Below are 18941 nucleotides of genomic sequence, written 5' to 3'. Positions count from 1 at the left end.
AGATTGAATCCAAAAGAGGTAACTGCTAATATCCATTCTCAATTGCTATAATTCTTGAACAAGGGTGCCAATAGTTGCCATTTGCACCTTGGTTCGAGGAATATTGACATGACTCATCCATGTATAGCAAAATAAAGGCAAAGGCTTGAAATGAATAAGTTTCTTGCATGCTTTTCTCATAGCACTGTAGCGGCTTCCACATGACATTGTGTCCTGAGTTCTCATTTTTTCGGGGGGTTTTTGCACCAGCATTTGGTGTGAAGCATGCTGGCTATTGCGCGGTGCCTTCTTTCCGAGGAGGGTGCAGGAGCATGCATGCATCAGAGAAACAGCTATTGATAGCTCGTGTAGCTGCAAAGGGCTCATTAGGGGCTGTGCTTGGGCGCTTCTTTTTTAATGCTGTTTAAGTGCTCATTTGTGTCAGCTGTGGTTGCATGCTTGTGCGGAATCATCTTATTTTATGGCTGACTTAATTATATTTTTTTTGCTTTTCGGGGGGCAGCACCCAGTGGGGGGACTGCCGCTTACAGTTCTGGCCTTCATAAATAACAAAGTAGGCAGCTGTGCTTTTTTTTGAAAATTTTTGTTTGCTGTTGATGCATTAATACTAATCTCTACCAGTTCCACGACATTCCTCATGCATGCCATTTACACTCCTGCTGCTTGCACTTATCTTTTTTATATCCATGTACTGTATTTGCTCACATAATAATTGCATTTTCTTCATTTTTGAATAGTTTACTGATTTAAAGGTGTGGTTTGTACAGTGGGTAAAGTTTTGGAACAGGTCGACTAAATTTAAAACTGGAAGCTGGAATTGTGATGACTACGTTGTGCCATAACAAAACCATATCAGGTTGAAGAGTTCCTACCTTCATGTTACAGGCACATGTTCGCATTGCCTTGTAATGAAGAAGCCCTGAAAAGCCTTTCCAAGTAATCATCAAATGCCTTCATTAGAGAAACTTATTCATCCCAAATCGACTGTTGGAAAAAATTTTGCAATCTGCGAAGTACTAGCGGAGCTACAGGAATTCGTCACATGCTTTACGTATTTTCTTTTACCTTTCGTTCGAGTGAGCTCACTCAAAGCCACGCGGGAGGGGATGATTGGGGGAAGAGAAGCTATGCCTTTTTGATCAACGTGCGTTCTGAACTTGAGCTCTTTTATTTTTATTCCCCCCCCCCTTTTTTTTTTCTTCAAACATGGGGCTTCTTCTCAGTGTAATCACGAACAGGTGCACGGGCATGTGGCAGCCTCCGGTTTCGGTAGTACACATTGCACTTGAAGCGCAGTCAGTTGAATTTGGAGCCTTACTTCTTCAGGGGAAACAGCGTTTTTCAGGTGACTGATAATAAATTATGAATAACAAGCTGCGTGTTGCCCTATTATGTCTGTCTCACATGATCTCAGGTGCCTCGACTACCCTCGGCAGCATTTTCTGACCATGCCCGAAAAGGGTTGCTGGGCGACTTAAATTGCTTCATGGAGAGTGTTGTGTATACTATACTGAATTTGTGAAAGAAATGCCCATTTTAGCATGCCTAATTCCTGTATATCTGCCATCTGCTACACTTTATAAGAACAATTTGAAAACAATTTAAGTGATGACAGTAGATGATCGGGGCCCTTAAATTGCGGGACAATAAATTTTACCGTCAAGGCATTTGAAAAACAGGAGGAAAAGCTCTCTCTGGTGCAAGTGTGCCCTTAATTGGCTATGCTTTATATGGTTTTGCCTGCTTCAACATCATCAAAGTGCTTGAAGAACAAGGAGAATAATTCTCTGTGGCACGAGTGTGCGATAAAATGCTCAACTATTTCTGGTTTTCCCACTTCTCTTGAACTTTATTGTTATAGTATGTGTGCCAAAGTGAATTCTAGTATTGAAGTGTGTGTGCAAATTGAATATTTTTCTGAAATTTCTCGAATACTTCTAGAATTTTTTTTCAAAAACTTCATGTGAAATTCTAGAAAAAAGTTGGAGAGGCTTCCAAAGTTTATTCTTATGAGATGAAAGTCTTCCTTTTGGCAAAATTGATAAGTGTTGGTAAGGTGGCGTTTCGTAGTTGCCTTATAAAGAATAAGGCACAGCACAATTGAATTTATGTATGCACGAATGTGTTTATATGCACGATTTCATGCAGCTGAAGAGTTGATCAAATTTTAGGTCAAAAACCACTATAAATAAGTCCTTGCCTCTGCCACACCTATCATCTCCTTGTTAGGATCAACCTTTTCTAGAGTCAGTACATTTGTGACCGTAGCAGAGCCAGAAAGGCAGCTTTCACGCAATACGAGTGTGATGAGGTGAAACATTAAAAATTTGGAGGGTCCCTTTCAGTCAGACAGTGAATTTATTTTGTCTCTGGTAAGTTATAATAGTTCAAATAGCAAAATTTGCAGTACAAATTGAATCGAATAGCAAACATTATTCAAAAGATATTCAAAAATATGAATATTTGTGTACCCCTACTTATTGTTTACTTCACATTTTTCACCCCATTTTTCGTTCTCAGTAGAAAAGACATGTGCCCTTCTAAATGCTGTGCTAAGGCCACAGATCACAACTCATGCACGTGCCTAGAGCTCCACGCATATTCTTCTGTGAGACCTTCTATTTACCTGTTTGAATTCAAAATTGTGGAACCTCTTGGATCAATTTTCACTATTAAAACTTTGTTCTTTGAAGTAGTTGTGCTAGTAAGTTTTAAGTGTTTAAGCAATAATTTGAGAGTAGGTGTAGCGATGTTAACTCCCACACAAGAAAAAACGATCACAGAGACATTTTTCCCCTGCAGGTTCATTTGAGAGGCAGAAGACGGAGCAGTGGGCTTGGCTGCGGTCGTGATGCAAGGAGGCCACAAAGCTCCTGTGGAGTGTCCTTCAGCTTCAGAACAAGAGCCTCATAGTAGCCCCCTGTTGGAGTATTTGTGCATCAAGAGGACAAACAGGTGCCCTGAACAGGGCCCTGACAGTGAGAAATTTGGAGGTTGTGGCTAGTGATTATTGCCTAAAGAGGTACTGACGCACATTTTTGTCTTGCAATAATAACATTGTTGACAGCCTATTCTTCACAATGTGGCGGATTGCTTGCTGCAGCATGGGACAGATGGACAATTGCTGTATGTTTATTACAGACTAGTTTTTTCTTGGCACAGCTCTGAGAACACGAGCCACGGAATGCAACAAATATACCCCAGCTAGTGGGCTAAATGGTACACATAAACGGGGCTTCCAGGTGTAAGCACTTGCACAGCAGGTCTATGAATAGTGAAAGTGGGCGGTGACAACCGACACAGTAATCAAGCCGCTGGGGCAAACAGCTCCTGCTCGGCGCTTCTGGCTTAAGAGATGGTCCACCATGGCGTATTGTTCTTCTTCCTCCTTACACACAGAACACTGACGCACTTCCGTGCTGCCTGCGTTATGTGCTCACATTCTTTTGCTGCTGCATACGCAGCACAATTTTGTTGTCGTCAAGTTGATCGTTCTCGTTTGGGTGCAAAGATTTTCTTGGGGCATCCTCACGTTCCACATGTTTACATTAGGCATGGACACAGCAGTCACTGAATAGTAGCCTGCTAGCACAAGTGTGGCCAAAAGGCAACAACGACTATGATGTCAATAATGTAGCTGTGCCAACTCTGAGCTCGGCAACAATGGTGGCACCTGGAAGTTGGGACTCAGCTTCAGGTCACTTTCAGTGATTCAATGATGCGAGATGCGGCATATAGCACTGGTTCAGGCACGCAAACTTTAATATTCATATAATTGGCCGTCTGAGCTATAATTGTTCATCCAATTTGTAGATATACGCATGTTCAAGGGAATCAATGTCGTAGGCTATATTAGCCACAAAATTTTGTCTCAGTACTCTTTATGGTATTTTGCTTTATGTTTTAACTTACAGGTAAACAAATAACTAAAGTATTTACTAAGTGATACATGTATTTGCCCAGTACTAAGCAAATGGTTTTGCAAAATTTGTGAATCGGCCAGCAGATATGCATGCACCTAGCAGGCTGAGAAAGATAAACACACTTCCTTGCAAAACGTTTGATCATATAAATAAATTCGAGGATGCAAAAATAATTGTCTTGTTTTTCTCAAATGTCCCGACACTACACTACATACAACACTTTCACACCTTTAATCAACTGCACTTTCGAAGCACCATTAAATTGCCCATTGTGGCATATTCATATTTTTTACACTTTATAAACTGGCATAGCCTTATTACCATGCTTAGGCAAACATTACTTATGACCCTTACTACTTGCCCAGAGTAACCGGGGTTGTTCTGCTGAAGGACTTGTTTTTGGGCTAGTTTATGCTTGCTTAAAATTATATGGTGTGTGGTTTTGTGTGACTGTTCTCTCTTTTTTGCACTATATTATGATTTTCAGCCGGACCGGAGAATTCCTCGGACCCCTATCACCTATATTACCCACAAACCCTATAACTCCTGTATGGCCCATATGCCCCATAAGCCCTGTATCCCCCATATGGCCCGTAATCACTGTATTCCCCATATGACCCATAATCCCTGTATCACCTGTATCCAATAACGTCGTATGACACGGGTCCTATCTGTACAGGATTTTTCAGTAGGGATACCTTATCTACGAGTAAAAAGATATTGCTTCCATGCGTGAGCACGTGGCGAGCACGTTGTTTACAAATAAAAAGATAAAACGCATATAAGATAAAGCTTACAACATGAAGGGTAGTCCTACCGGTAATAGCAAGGAAAAAAAGAAAAAAAACTATAAAATACTAATAAAAATGAAAAAGACGTTACAAAGCTGCTACGTAATCAACGGATACAGACAATGTAATGCGACTTGCTGAGCAAGTTTGAAAAAAGATGGACAGGGTGATACATGTTACGCAGATAGGCAACTAAGTTTTCCTACGTTTTCATTCAGACCAGATGCGAAGGCGTCGAACTTATAGATGAGGAATGATTCACCGGCTTCTCTATCATAATTTGCGCGGAAACCAGATTTTAGTATTGTGACCTGTAGACTTTGAAAAGAGTGGCCAGGGAGGTGCACGTGTCTTGAAATGGGCAAGGGGGGCAGGGTGCTAGCATGAGATTTATGGTTGTTAAAACGCAGACTAAAAGGCCCTTCTGTTTCACCAATGTACTGTATTTAACATAGCGCACATTCTATCATGTATATCACGTTCTTGGAATTGCAGTCAAGATTGCCTTTGATTTTTAAGAAAAAGTTTGAACCAGTACTGGTGACCTGCTGGCATGTGCCCATGTACGGGTATACTCTTTTGACTCGTAGATTAAGTGCCCATCATATTGTGTGACTTGCATATATATATATATATATATATATATATATATATATATATATATATTCGAAGGTCGTAGGTTCGTTTCCTGCTTACAGTTGGTAATTTTTTCATCCACTTTTCTTTCTTCTTATTTACATTCCATTAATGTTAATAACTTCCCCTGTACATTCCTTGGCATTACTGTCTGTTATATCTCATTATTATTGTGTTAAAAACACGGAAAAACGAGCCCTTGGGTATACACTTCTTTCCCTTATTACATATATATATATATATATATATATATATATATATATATATATATATATATGTATATATTTATATATATATATATATATATGCATGCCTATATATCACACTTCATGCCGGTTTTCATATTTGTATCTTATTGATATGCACATGTATATAAGCAGCCCTCGTGCCATAAACTGTATTCTGATGAAGGCCGGACCCACGGCCGAAACGTCAATAAAATCACTTCGTACGTGCGTCTTCTTCCCTCTACGGATAATCTTTCCCGGACCTAGCATCACTTTTGTTTTTGGTATATATATATATATATAAATATATATATATATATATATGTATATATAATGTGGGCATTCAATATGGGCTACTTCTCAATTTCCGATGGAGGCGAAAATGTTGTAGGCCCGTGTGCTCAGATTTAGGTGCACGTTAAAGAACCCCAAGTGGTCAAAATTTCTGAAGTCCTCCACTACGGCGTCTCTCATAATCATAGGGTGGTTTTGGAACGTTAGACCCCAAATATCAATCAATCAATCAATAGGCTACTTCTCATATATGCATTATCATAATCATCATCATGCATCTGGTTCCCTGCCCTCATCTTCACAATCATCATCGGGTGTGTGCGCATTCAGTCTCAGTCTGCCCGTTCGCTGCTGAGCCCTCTGCTCCATAAAATCTGTCTCAACCCAGACGTCCTATATATATATATATATATATATATATATATATATATATATATATATATATATATATATGTATATATATTATTCTATATATATATATATATATATATATATATATATATATATATATATATATATATATATATATATATATATATATATATATATATATATATATATATCCGATTCTTTGCTAACAACTGCCCCCATGCGCAGTCGTATACTTCTCTGGGACGTATCAAGCATTGATTGTTTCTTTTCCCTGCAACACCACAGGAAGTCTTTTCCACTATTGCTAATCTTAAATATACAGGACCTGGGTTACATGACATTTGTGTACAGCTTTTGAAACTGGTTGCACATTTAGTTTCCGATAAGCTGTGTCATATTATCAACCTTATGTTTAAACGGGGCTTATTTCCTGCATTCTTAAAAAAAAGCTCAAGTAATTCTAGTTTTCAAAAAAGGCGATTAACAAAAAGTGTCCAACTACCGTCCAATTTTCATTCTTTCCTGCCTCAGCAAACTAGTCAAAAAATTGTTTGTTGAATGTCTGAATTGATATCTAGTTAAATTTAAATTGCTTAAAGACAGCCAATTTGGTTTTCATCCAGGTAGCTCAACAAGTCTAGCTGAGCTGTCTCTAACTGATTACTTAAAGTAAAGTATTCATTCGGGAAATTTAGTGGGTTCGATTTTTTAGATCTCACTGAAACTTTTCACACTGTAAATCATGAAGTCTTATTGCTTAAACTTCAGTCCTAAGGAATAACAGGCCCTGCGCTTAAATTCTTAAGAAATTACCTACTTGACCGACAGTACACAGTACACACCGCAAATACCTTCTCTACAACAAGATATGTTAACCAAAAAGTACCGCGGTACTCAGTATTGGGTCTTTTGCTATTGATTTTATATATGAATGATCTTCCTGATGTTCTTAGCTCTTTTGACTGTGGTCACAGTGTTTTATACGCTGATGACACAACAACATCTTCATCTGACAAAAACATTGATGTTCTTGTTTCAAAGTTAACTATTTCCTTAAGTGCCCTTATGAATTGGTGCAGCAGTAGTCACTTAGTTATCAACCCTACAAAAACTTAACTTATGGTATTTAAAAGTGTGCAGAGATCATTATCTGCTATTCTACTAATACAACTTGGTATTCATTCCATTTCTGCTTGTTCTGATGTCGTCTTTCTTGGCATACATTTTGACCCATGCCTTACATTTCGCAGTCACTTTAACGATCTTAAGCAGAAGACGGCGTTTTGGTATCCGAGCTATAATCAAAGCTCGCCCTTTCTTTTCCCGTAAAGCTTTACTGGCGCTGTAGTTTGCGTTCATTCATAGTCATATTACTTACGGTGTAGTCTCATGGGGCAACACTTATGCTTGTCATTTATCATCAATACAGCACATTCAAAATCACTCAATCCGCATTGTCACTTCTAGTTCTTCGCAATCCAACGCCTACACATTACTACGCTCTTACAATATCTTGCCAGTAAATATTTTGTTCCGGTTAAATCGTGTGACCTTATTCCACAAACTGCTGTATAATCAACTCGCATTCCTATTTATTACATCTGATCTTTTGCAGAATAATAATGTGACCAGGTTTGCGGCACATAAAAATTTCCTGTTACCCCCACTCATACTAATTATGGGCAAAAAACTTCCGCTTTCAGTGCGATATCCTTTTGGAATTCGTTACCTTCTAGCATTAGGCGTTGCACTTCAATTCCTTTGTTCAAAATGTCCGTCAAAAATCATTTTCTCGAATAACCTTACTTGTGATCGTTTACCTGTTTGACTAAATTGTTCTTCGTTTTTTTGCGCCATGTTGCGTGTTTTGGCTTGATTTGAGATATAAAAGGGAATCTTGATGTCTGTATGCTGTAAGAGTTTTCTGTTGCTCTGTATAAATTATACCGTCAATTTTTATCGACAAACCGAGGGTCCCACTAAAGTCTCTGGCTCTGGGACTCTGGTCTGTATATCTTAGACTTTGTACCTTGTTTTTGGAAATAATAAAACTTGAAACTTGAAAACTTGAATATATTGCTATATATAGGCTGCCACAATGAATATTGTCAATGCGCGTTAGTGCCCGATGAAGAGGATGAAGGTCGCTAGCTGCTTGAGCTCGTAGCTAGACTAGCCAGCGCTGCGACCGTTCTTGCAAATCTATTTTAAAAATATATTTGCAATATAATTATTTGTTACTCACGTAACATATCTGGAGGATCTGGAACGTTCCCCTCGTCACCACACAGCTCCGCACTGGCTGCATGCCCACACTTACCGCCATGACTTCCAGTGACAACTCATTACTACTCAGTCTGCGACTTCTCCGACAACATTTGTCGCAGTCCCTACCCCCTATGATCCCGGGACACTCTGCACAACCTAGCCTCGATGTCGACTACTGGCTTCGCCCGTATGAACGAGTCAGTGAATCTCACCAATGGGGCCCACCCATGATACTCGCTCATGTTCTCTTCTACTTGGACGGAACCGCGCGTGTCTGGTACGAAGCAAATGAGCAAAAACTCGCCAGCTGTGACATGTTTAAAGGGTATTTATGTGAGATTTTCGGGGACCCGACCGGTCACCACGCAGCCGCACGACAGGAGCTGCCTACCCATGTCCAGTCACCAACTTATTCGTAAGTGTCCTACATACAAGAAGGTCTCGCTTTTTGCCGGAAAGTGGACGAGGTAGTTCTGAAGTGGACCAGGTTCGTCACGTTTTAAAGGGAATCGTGGACGACGCTTTCATTTTGCTGGTCTGCACCGACGTCTTGACCATCGACCACATCACCCAGGAATGCCGCTGTTTCGAAACAACAAAAAGTCGTCGGGTGTGCCCTCCTTTTTCTCATTTGCCAAACACGACGGCTATATCCACCTGCTCCAATGCCGCCGCCACACCGCCTTTTGAGAAGAGTTTCGCACGTATCGTTCGACGGGAACTTGAAGCAGGAAGTCGAGCGCCGCTTCAGCTCTCTCTCTTCGAGCAAGCTACGATACCAACAACCAACACGGTCTCCATTTTTCAGGTGGTTGTACGACAATAATTCGCCAACCTCGGGTTCCCTATCGTCTGCCCGTCTCTCGCTCGTCCTCCAGAGCGATGTCCATCAATGCATGTCGACGTGACCGATTCGTTCCTCCACGATCTCACAACCCCAAAGAATGGCGGACTCTCGACGACAAACCAATCTGCTTCCGGTGATACCTCGTTAGACATGTCTCCCGCTACTACAGTGCTTCCTGGACGTGGTCACATAGGAACCTGTCTTTGGCACCTTATCGCCTATACGAAGATCTTCACCGGTATTCGCCCAGATGTACGGATCCAGCTTTTGACACACCTAACAGCCACCTTCCTGCTCGTTCTCCGTCCCCTCAATGCCATCGTTCCCCGTCACCCCAGCCACACGACCATCCCTCGCCGCCCGACTTCCAGTCGTACCCGACGGAAAACTAGTCTGTGCAACTCCTGGAGGTAGTGCAGCATCATCTCTGTCTGAGTCAAACCTTCTATTGACGCTTCCTGCAAACAAGAACCTTATCTATGTGCACGTGGACGGTATTTCTCTGATTGCACTAGTCAATACTAGCGCTGACGTGTCCATATTTAGTGTTTATTTTTGTCGCCGCTTAAGAAAAGTACTGACGCCTCCTGCTACAGTAGCTGTACGTGTCGCTGTTGGTGAAACTCTTCCTGTCCTCGGAATGTGTACGGCTTGCATAAGCATCACCGCCCACTACGTTCCTGCCCTATTCACAGTGCTCCATAATTTCCTCATGACCTCACCTTAAGGATGGACTTCCTGTAGACCCATTCCGCTGGTACTCTTTGCTTAGACCTTCCTCATGAGCCGGATATTCAACATGAACTTCAACGAGGCCACTGCACTACATATTTCCTCTGCTTACTGCCTAAAGCTCCCACATTCGCCGAATTCACTACGACCTCACTTGTATTGAATAAAAATTACATCGTCACGCCGATTTTCGATGTCCTGCAAGCCCGTGTTGTCGCGGTCCCTCACTGCGTCGTAACTATAACCGACAACCAGATACATCTACCCATCATAAATTTCAGCTTCACGAAGCAAGTCCTCCCTGAAGGCATCCTAATCGCCACCTTGCGGCAATTAGCCGATGACCATGTCACCACTTTCGCAGCCGACTTATGCACTAAGCTTCTTTGTCGCCCACCCGATGCCACCCGCTTCGACATGTTAATACGTCCCGTGACCGCTCCTGACCTCCTCCAGCGAAATCAGTCGCCCTCGTCCGTCTTTTAGCTTCCTACCACGACATATTCGACCTTCACAATCGATCACTCGGCCGAACCTGTCTTGACCAGCACAGATCAAACACAGGTGATGCTTCTTCCATTCACCAACGACTGCATCGCGTGTCTGCATCTGAGCACCAGGCTATTCAAGCTCAAGGGTACAAGATGTTAACTAAAGGCATTATTGAACCTTCATCAAGTCCATGGGTGTCAACCGCCATCTTCTTTAAAAAGAAGGATAACACGTGGCGTCTCTGCATCAACTACCGGCATCTTAATTGAATTAAAAAAAGGATGTGTATCCTTTGCTCCGTATTCGAGACGGTCTCGATTGCCCCCATGACGCATGCTACGTTTCATCCATCGACCTTCACTCTGGATATTGGCAAATTGCCGTGGACGAGAAAGACCGCCTTGGTCACTCCTGATGGCCTGTACCAAGTGAAGGATGTGCCCTTCGGTCTGTAAAACGCGCCAGCCACGTTCAAACGTACGATGGCCTCTCTGCTACATGTATACAAAGGTCAACATGCCTCTGTTTCCTGGACGACGTCCTCGTATTTTCGCTTACATTTGAGACCCACTTTGAGCGTCTGTTGGCTATTCTCGAAGTCTTCCCGGATGCTGACCTCCAGTTGCTCTCCTCGAAGTGTCGCTTTGGCCGCCGTAACATTAGAGTGTTGGGCCACCTTATCGATGCGTCTGGTGTGCGTCCGGACCTTGAGAAAATTCGTGCGTCACGAGTTACCCAGTACCCCCATCCGCCAAACATGGCTGGAGATTTCTGAGAAAATGTCACTACTTCAGAGGGTTTGTGAGACTTTGCAGCAATCGCCCAACCACTAACCGAGTTTCTGAAAAAAAAGACGTCCCATTTTTGTAGGAGTCCACTTAAGCTGCAGCATGCTCTCCTCAGCTGTAATCCGCGAAATTCACGACGTTTCTATTGCCGGTCACCATGGCGTGACCCAAACATACGACCGTATTCCTCGTCACTTCTATTGGCCAGGTCTTGCACGCTCCATCAGAAAATACGTTGCGCCGTGTTAGGAATGTCAGCGCCACAAACACCGTCGACGCTTGCGGCTAGGCGCCTTCAACTACACGACATTTCTTCTGAACCAGTTATTTCGCCTCAGCTTGACTTTACTCGGCCCTTTTCACCTGTCTTCTGCTGACAATAAGTGAATAGCTGTGGCCACTGACTACACCACGCGCTATGCCATCACACGCGCCCTTCGAAGAAGTTTCCCCACAGACGTCGCTGATTTTGTTCTACATGACGTGATCTTGCAACCTGGTGCTTCACGCCAGCTGCTCACGGACCGAGGCTGCACATTCCTTTCAAGAGGCATAGCAGACATCGTACGCTCATGTGCAACGCACCACTAGCTCACTATCTCGTACAAACCGCAAACTAGTGGCCTCATGGAGCATCTGAACCAAATTCTAACCAACATGCTTTCAAAGTACGTGTCCTCAGACCACTCTGACTGGAACCTTGATCTACGATAAGTGACTGCGTACAATTCATCGCGCCATGACACTGCTGGTTACTCCCCAATTTCCTTGTATTTCAGCGGCAGACCCACGTTGCCCCTTGATGCAGTCAATATATTGCCAGCAGTTCCGACCACAGAATATGCCCTGGACGATATCAGCCGAACACCCACGCACGCGAAGCCACACGTGCTCGCCTTCTTACCTCCAAAGAAAACCAACGGTGTTGTTTTGAGCAATGACATCGCGATAAGCATGTTTTCACCCGGTTCGTTGGTGCTGCTGTAGCCTCCGACCAGCCACGTTGGCCTCTCTGACAAACTGCTCTTTTTGTACACAGGGCCGTACAGTGTGGTTCGTGTGGTGATTCCCGTCACTTATGAAAGCGCTCCTGCTGCCTCGTTGTCTTCATCGACCCATCAGGCCAGCGACATCGTACTAGTCACACGCCTGAAGCAGTACCACTCATCCAATGACGTTGACGTCTAGATGCGCCAAGACGGCGCCTTTGCCGATGGGCATTCTGCTACATGTAGGCTGCCGCAATGATAAGTGTCAATGCAAGTGTGTGCCCGACAAAGAGCATGGAGGTTCCTTGCAGCTCGAGCTTGGAGCCTGACTAGCCAGGGCTGCAACCGCTTTTGCAACTATCTTGTTTAAATAGAATTGCAATAAATTGACTCTTTATTATCGTAACAAAAACGCTAATTGGAAAAAAGTGCGTGGAGCGGGTAGGTGCCGCTCCTATCCCAGAGTTACATAGGGAGATTTACAGTGCACGCGTCTCTATGTTTTACAGTTGTGTCAGCCTTTGGCTTACAAATAGCCGCCACCCGCTAAAACACAATGTTGCCAGTTCTGGTTTCTATGACAACAAGCTCCATGTTAGTGGTTCTCGCAGCTAGGTGTTCCTGCTCTGCCACACTGCACCAGCTGCATGTTGGCGTGGGTGTGCAAGGTGCGGTATGACCTGCGTTTGACTACACCGTAAACTGAGCTTCGGCTGCATCATCTTCGCATTAGTCACACCTACAAGAACATTGGAGTGTTATTGCCAGAGTGCTGCATGCCGCAATGCAAAACAATCTGATGGTAGTCCCGCTTCATGACTTGCTCAAGCCAACGGAAATGCTGGATTACACAAGAGAAGCGAGATTGCTTCGAGCCGACCACTTCTCCCGATGTTTGTGATGTGAGTACCCGTTGTATTGCAATTGGTTTTGAACCAAGTGTGCTACCCACTACGCCACGCCAGGCCACCACCCTTCGAACCACTGGCAAATAATTTTACCGACCTTGCTATGCCAACAATAAAGATTTTTCCTCTATTGAAATTGAGTTTAGTATATCGGTGCATGTTTTATGAAATGGCTGAATTAGTCATTCAACGAAAAGTTGTTTTTGCAAAGTAAACATGACAATATGCACAATGAAAGGTCTATCAGGCTTCGTTCGGCTACGTTGGTTTATTCGAGCGAATGCTGGTTACCTTGAATATGCTTGCTTATTCTCGCAGTCAAAGCGTAGTCAAATCTCATGATATGACCAGCCGTACGTGCGCTCCTGCATGCATTCGCTATCTGCGTTCCATCGGTTCCCGAAGCCGTCACCGCATTCATTGGAAAAGCGCCAGACCCACAATTCACCAACAGACGCTCGCGTTCACGTCATTCTTTGCTGACAGATGTTCGCGTTTCTGCACTTTCACCTCGGTAGCTGAGGAAGGGCATTTGGAAAGGTAGAAAGACGAGAAGACAAATGTGGTCTCTGTAGAGTCTTGTAGGTTTGTACAGTTGCAAAGCAACTCAATTTTCTGCGGCTCGCCCCAAAGTATTCGTTCTTCTCTTCAATGACACACGGAACCACACCAAAAGTCGCTCAACAGTGGCAAAAAGGATTTCGCTTGAATAAATAAAATGTGACAGATTGGCTTTACACGTCCATCCGTCTTTCTCCATAGGCACCCGGCAATGCAGTTTACGAGATCTGATGGTAGCGTCAAAACACACAGCCTAGCGATTGGGCGCAGCAAAACCGAGTCTTTCTATGCCTAGACAAGCGAGTAGACGCCGCAAAACCGAACGGACTTTCACGTTCATACCATTTTCTTTTTTATTTGTGAGCAGGGCGGTCACGGCTGATTCTGTTCTCCCCCAAGAAGCGTTCTTTGAGAACGTGCCAAGAAGGGCACTGACACTTCAGCGTGTCACTGCGTGCAGCGAGCATCACATTTTTTTAGTATGCCTGGCGGTCAGTACCAACAATGCTGAGGCGACTCAAAAAGCTTCGTGGTGCCCTCCTGTCCACTGTCGGGTGCCTATGGTGATCCTGACCGGTGCGCTTAATTAGCACTAAGCAAGTAGGTTGTTGACCCATAACCCGATGATGCCCTATGAAGGTTGATGCTGCATCGCTGTTTTTGTCACCCTTTTGTTTCAGAACCAGCCACAACAAATACTAGATATCGTGAACTCAGTTTTTATTTAGTGCTCGTTATTACGTGTGCATAAACTCTGTATATCTGGTTGGCACCGCGTGTGTCTTTTCACCGCTTTGCTTTATTTTAGGACCACTGCAATGACACAGGCTTCCAGCAAGTGAAGCAAGATAGTTTGAATGAATTAAAGCGCGCTCTGTTTGAATGCTGTGTGCAATAAAATCTGACCTGTAAAAACTTGGCATGTTGTAGTTGCTTTCCTTTGCTTTTTTCTACCCTAGTTTAAATGCTTGTGGGGGATGAAGAGGGTTGGTGTAATATGTATGAGTATCCTAATCTTTTCTGGCAATGGTTACGGCTTGCAGGGCTTTTAAGCAAGTCCACTGTGCATATTTATCTGCAGTAACTGAAGTTGCTACGGGAAATTTAATTATGAACAAAAACATTATGCATGATACGAGAAACAGGCTAGCGCAGTTATGCGGTTTACCGAGAACATCGCGAGCTACTGGGTTGTTTGATTTTCTTGTCGTATTGGGTACCATCATATACTGAAGCACGGTCTCGAACCTTGCATTAGAAAGTGTATGAGGTGTCTGCAGTGATGAGCTGAATTTGCTTCAGGAATCACGCACAGACATTGAAATCCCTAGAAACTTTAGGCTCCGTAAATACTCTCGCTCCACCAATGCGGGGAGGGGAGGGCTACTAGGTGGGAGAAACGAACTGTTTTTATAATATTTTATACAATCTCGATTTATGAACACGTTTTCCCTATTTTACAAAACGGCGGCTAACGTCAGATAACATTCCTTCAGGTTTCAGTGCTTGCTATATAAAAAATACACCCCCTTCTCTTCGACCCCAATGCTTTTTAATATACTAAACAACCGTTGAGAACCAACATGGCACCCCGTCAAGTTTAGCGGCCATGTTAGCCAGTTGTAAGCAGCTATGATCGATGTTGTCACCACCCTGAAACAAGGAGACGCACGCACATGAACGCTCCCCGAGGACTACACTGGCTTGCGCGCCTCGCTGCACCTGGTCAAGCAGCGCTAGTTGCAACCCCGCATCCTAGCTGGCGAATAGACTCTCGCACTGCACCCTTCCGAAAATTGTGCTGGTTATTTTCAGCAAGTTAATTCAGTTGGGTTGTTCTAGCTGTAATGTGCGTGGCTGTTTCGACAGCAGACGCGCTGGCCTCAAGCCGCGTTCTATGTAACTCTCAAGGCATCTGTGCGCATGACACTTTCACTGCGAAGCTGTGTAGGAAAATCAAACAATTGGAACAATGTTGTTCGTTACCCAACCACTCGGTGTTTTGTTTGACTCATACGCTTGCGTAGGCGCACCCACCACTGTCGCATGGTGGCAGCAGGCAAAGATCTGCTCTTGGCTGACATTCTCTCCTGTGCACTTGTGCTACCCCAATCCGGCGTCCTCCAATCATCTGAGCGACGGTAAAATGGAGCTGAAGATCTCGCGTAGGGATACGGCGCAGCAATTGGGGCTGTAGGCACGACATAGGGCGGCGTGGCAGGTTGAGCATACGGCATACGCAGTTGCGTAGGCCGAGCAGCAACGGCGGCGTACGTGAGAGGCGTAGTGACAGGTGGTTGCTGATGCATCGGTGGGGGGGCCTCAGCGACTTGGGTCCGAATGGCGTGTTGGAGGTCCGGTGCCAAAGCTTGCGTGGGCTCATGTGTCAGTGGCAGCAGTGACAGCTGGCGCGCTACCTCTTTGTGGACAAAGTCCTTGATTGTCGAAAACAGCGACTGCTGATCGGTAAGATGGGCAGCTAGGTGCAAGCATGAGAGCATGTCTGGCGTCGGGAGGGCTTGACGAGCAATTGCGCGCTGCCTACGCAACTCATCGAAGCTCTGACATGGGAAAACGAGCACAACAATTGCGGGAGTATTTCTCGCGAGCAACGTCTGAAAGGCGCCGTCGTCAATGCCTTTCAACATGTGCATCATTTTTTCTTCATCAGGCATGGTAGAGTTGACGCGGTTGCATAGATGCAACACATCTTCAATGTAGCCCGTGTAGGTTTTGCCTGGTTGCTGCGCACGGTGACGTAAACGGCGCTCGGCTTGAAGCTTGCGTGCCGCAGGTTATCCACGTTCGTAGTATCAGTCTTGAATGCAGACCACGTAGGAATGTCAGCTGCGTGGTTATTAAACCACAGTTGCGCGGTGTCTGCAAGGTAGAACGTGATGTAGCGCAGCTTAATTGGGTCGTCCCAATTGTTACTTGCGCCGACTTTGTCGTACCTCGCTAACAAATCTTCGACGTCCGTTTCAGTGAGCCCATGAAGATAGGAATATCTCGTTGAGGATACACGGTGCCGCAAGTGACATGGACGGTCGAAGGTCCCACCTGGAGAGGCGTCTCGGTGGCCATGTTTGTGTCACGTAGAGGGGGAAGCTTACGGGAGCGAAGTTCCAGGTTTGTACGAGAGTCCCCACACCTACACCAGATGTCACGTAGTTTATTTACGTACAGACCTACTGGAAGGCCGAGGAACGCCAGAAGAGCGAGGAACATCAACAGGGCGAAAATACAAAACAAGCGCAAGCTCGGGTCACGCGTCGGCACCAGCGCTATGTGGCTTGATGTTTCTTGCTTCTTGCTGCTTTGTCATCGTTTGCATAGTTCCCAAGAATATATATATATATATAATATATAATGTTACGGAGAATAAAGTATACACAATGAATATACTGGCGAGGAAATGCATACAACTCTGCCGCCGTCCGAGCACTTTCCCCTCAGCCCTTCGTCATCGTCATCCTGAGGCATCTACTTAGCCCGTGACAGTCCCCGCCGGCGGCAGAAGCACCGTCCCGGTGCGATCAATTCTGGGGGCGTGATTAGCATAGTTTAAGCCGTGAGACGTGCACTATATCGGTCGGGACTGAAGCTGGTACTGACGTGGTATGGAGTGGAGCTGTCTCATAGGTCACGCTGGTGACCTTGCGTATGACGCTGTAGGGGCCAACGTAACGGGAGATCAGTTTTTCGCAGAGACCAACACGACGTGATGGTAACCACAGGAAGACGAGCGACCCTGGGGAGTACTGTGTGTCGCGGTGCCGGCGATCATAAGCACTATTTTGGTTAAGCTGCGAGGCATATCAACAATCCTGGGCGACTTGGAGGGCACTGTCAACTCGGGCCAGGGCATCACGGGCATAAGCAGTCGATGAGGTGGCGCCAGATTGGAGCATAGGTCCATGGGCAAAGGCGTGTCTTAAGCAAACAGTATGTAAAAAGGTGAAAATCTAGCTGTATCATGACGTGAACTGCTGTATGCGAAGGTAACGAATAGTAAGTGGATGTCCCAATCTTTGTGATCCCTGGAGACGTACATCGCTAACATATTCGTCAGAGTACGGTTCAGGTGTTCCGTGAGGCCGTTGGTTTGTGGGTTGTATGCTGTAGTGAACTTAAGGTAGGTAGAGCAGGATCGCAGGAGCTCGTCGACTACTTTCGATAGAAAACAGCGGCCGCGGTTGGTGATCAACTGACGAGGAGCACCATGACGCAGAATGACGTCATGAAGAAGGAAATCGGTTACATCAGTAGCGCAGCTGGTGGGGAGGGCGCGGGTAACGGCATACCGCGTTGCGTAGTTGGTAGCAATAGCAATTCACTTATTACTGGTGGCCGACACGGGAAAACGTCCTAAAAGATTGAGGCCGACTCGGAAAAATGGCTCATTTGGTACTTCAATGGGCTAGAGGGTACCAGCAGGTCCCAGAGCAGTGTCTTGCGGCGATGTCAGAGGTCGCAAGCCGCAACGTACTGTCTCACAGAACAGTTGAGGCCAGGCCAAAAGAATCAGAGTCAAACGCGGTCATACGTGCGTGATACCCCTTGCTGTCAGGCGAAGGCGTCCCGTAGGATCGTTGAGTGAGGAGAGGCAGCAAAGCGCATGGTGGTCCGTAATAACTGAGAATGGTCGGTCATACAGGTACGGTCGGGAATTTGCAATGGCCCAGGCGAGAACTAAGCACTCGGGTTTTGTTCACGAATAATTTTGTTCCGAGCGCGACAACAGTCTGCTTACGTACGCGACGAGGCGGTGCATTTCTTGTTGCCGCTGCGCAAGCACTGCGCCGATGCCGTGGCCACTGGCGTCAGTACGAAGCTCCGTGGTGGCAGATGGGTGGAAGTGTGCTAGGACTGGTGGATTGGTGAGAATGTCAACGAGCGACGAGAAGGCGTTTGCTTGCTGTTGGCCCCAGGTGAATGCGACATTCGTTTTGAGGAGGCAGGTTAGAGGATGGGCTACTTCAGCAAACTTCTCGAGAAAACGACGGAAATAGGAGCACAGTCCCAGAAAACTTCGGACGTCCTTGGCTGAGCGGGGTGTGGGGAAGTCGCGAACTTCTCGCACTTTTGCAGGGTCTGGTTGAACGGCCGCAGC

Source organism: Rhipicephalus microplus, chromosome 5 (assembly GCF_043290135.1).
Source record: "Rhipicephalus microplus isolate Deutch F79 chromosome 5, USDA_Rmic, whole genome shotgun sequence".
Classification (NCBI taxonomy): domain Eukaryota; kingdom Metazoa; phylum Arthropoda; class Arachnida; order Ixodida; family Ixodidae; genus Rhipicephalus; species Rhipicephalus microplus.
This window is presented reverse-complemented; position numbering follows the sequence as displayed.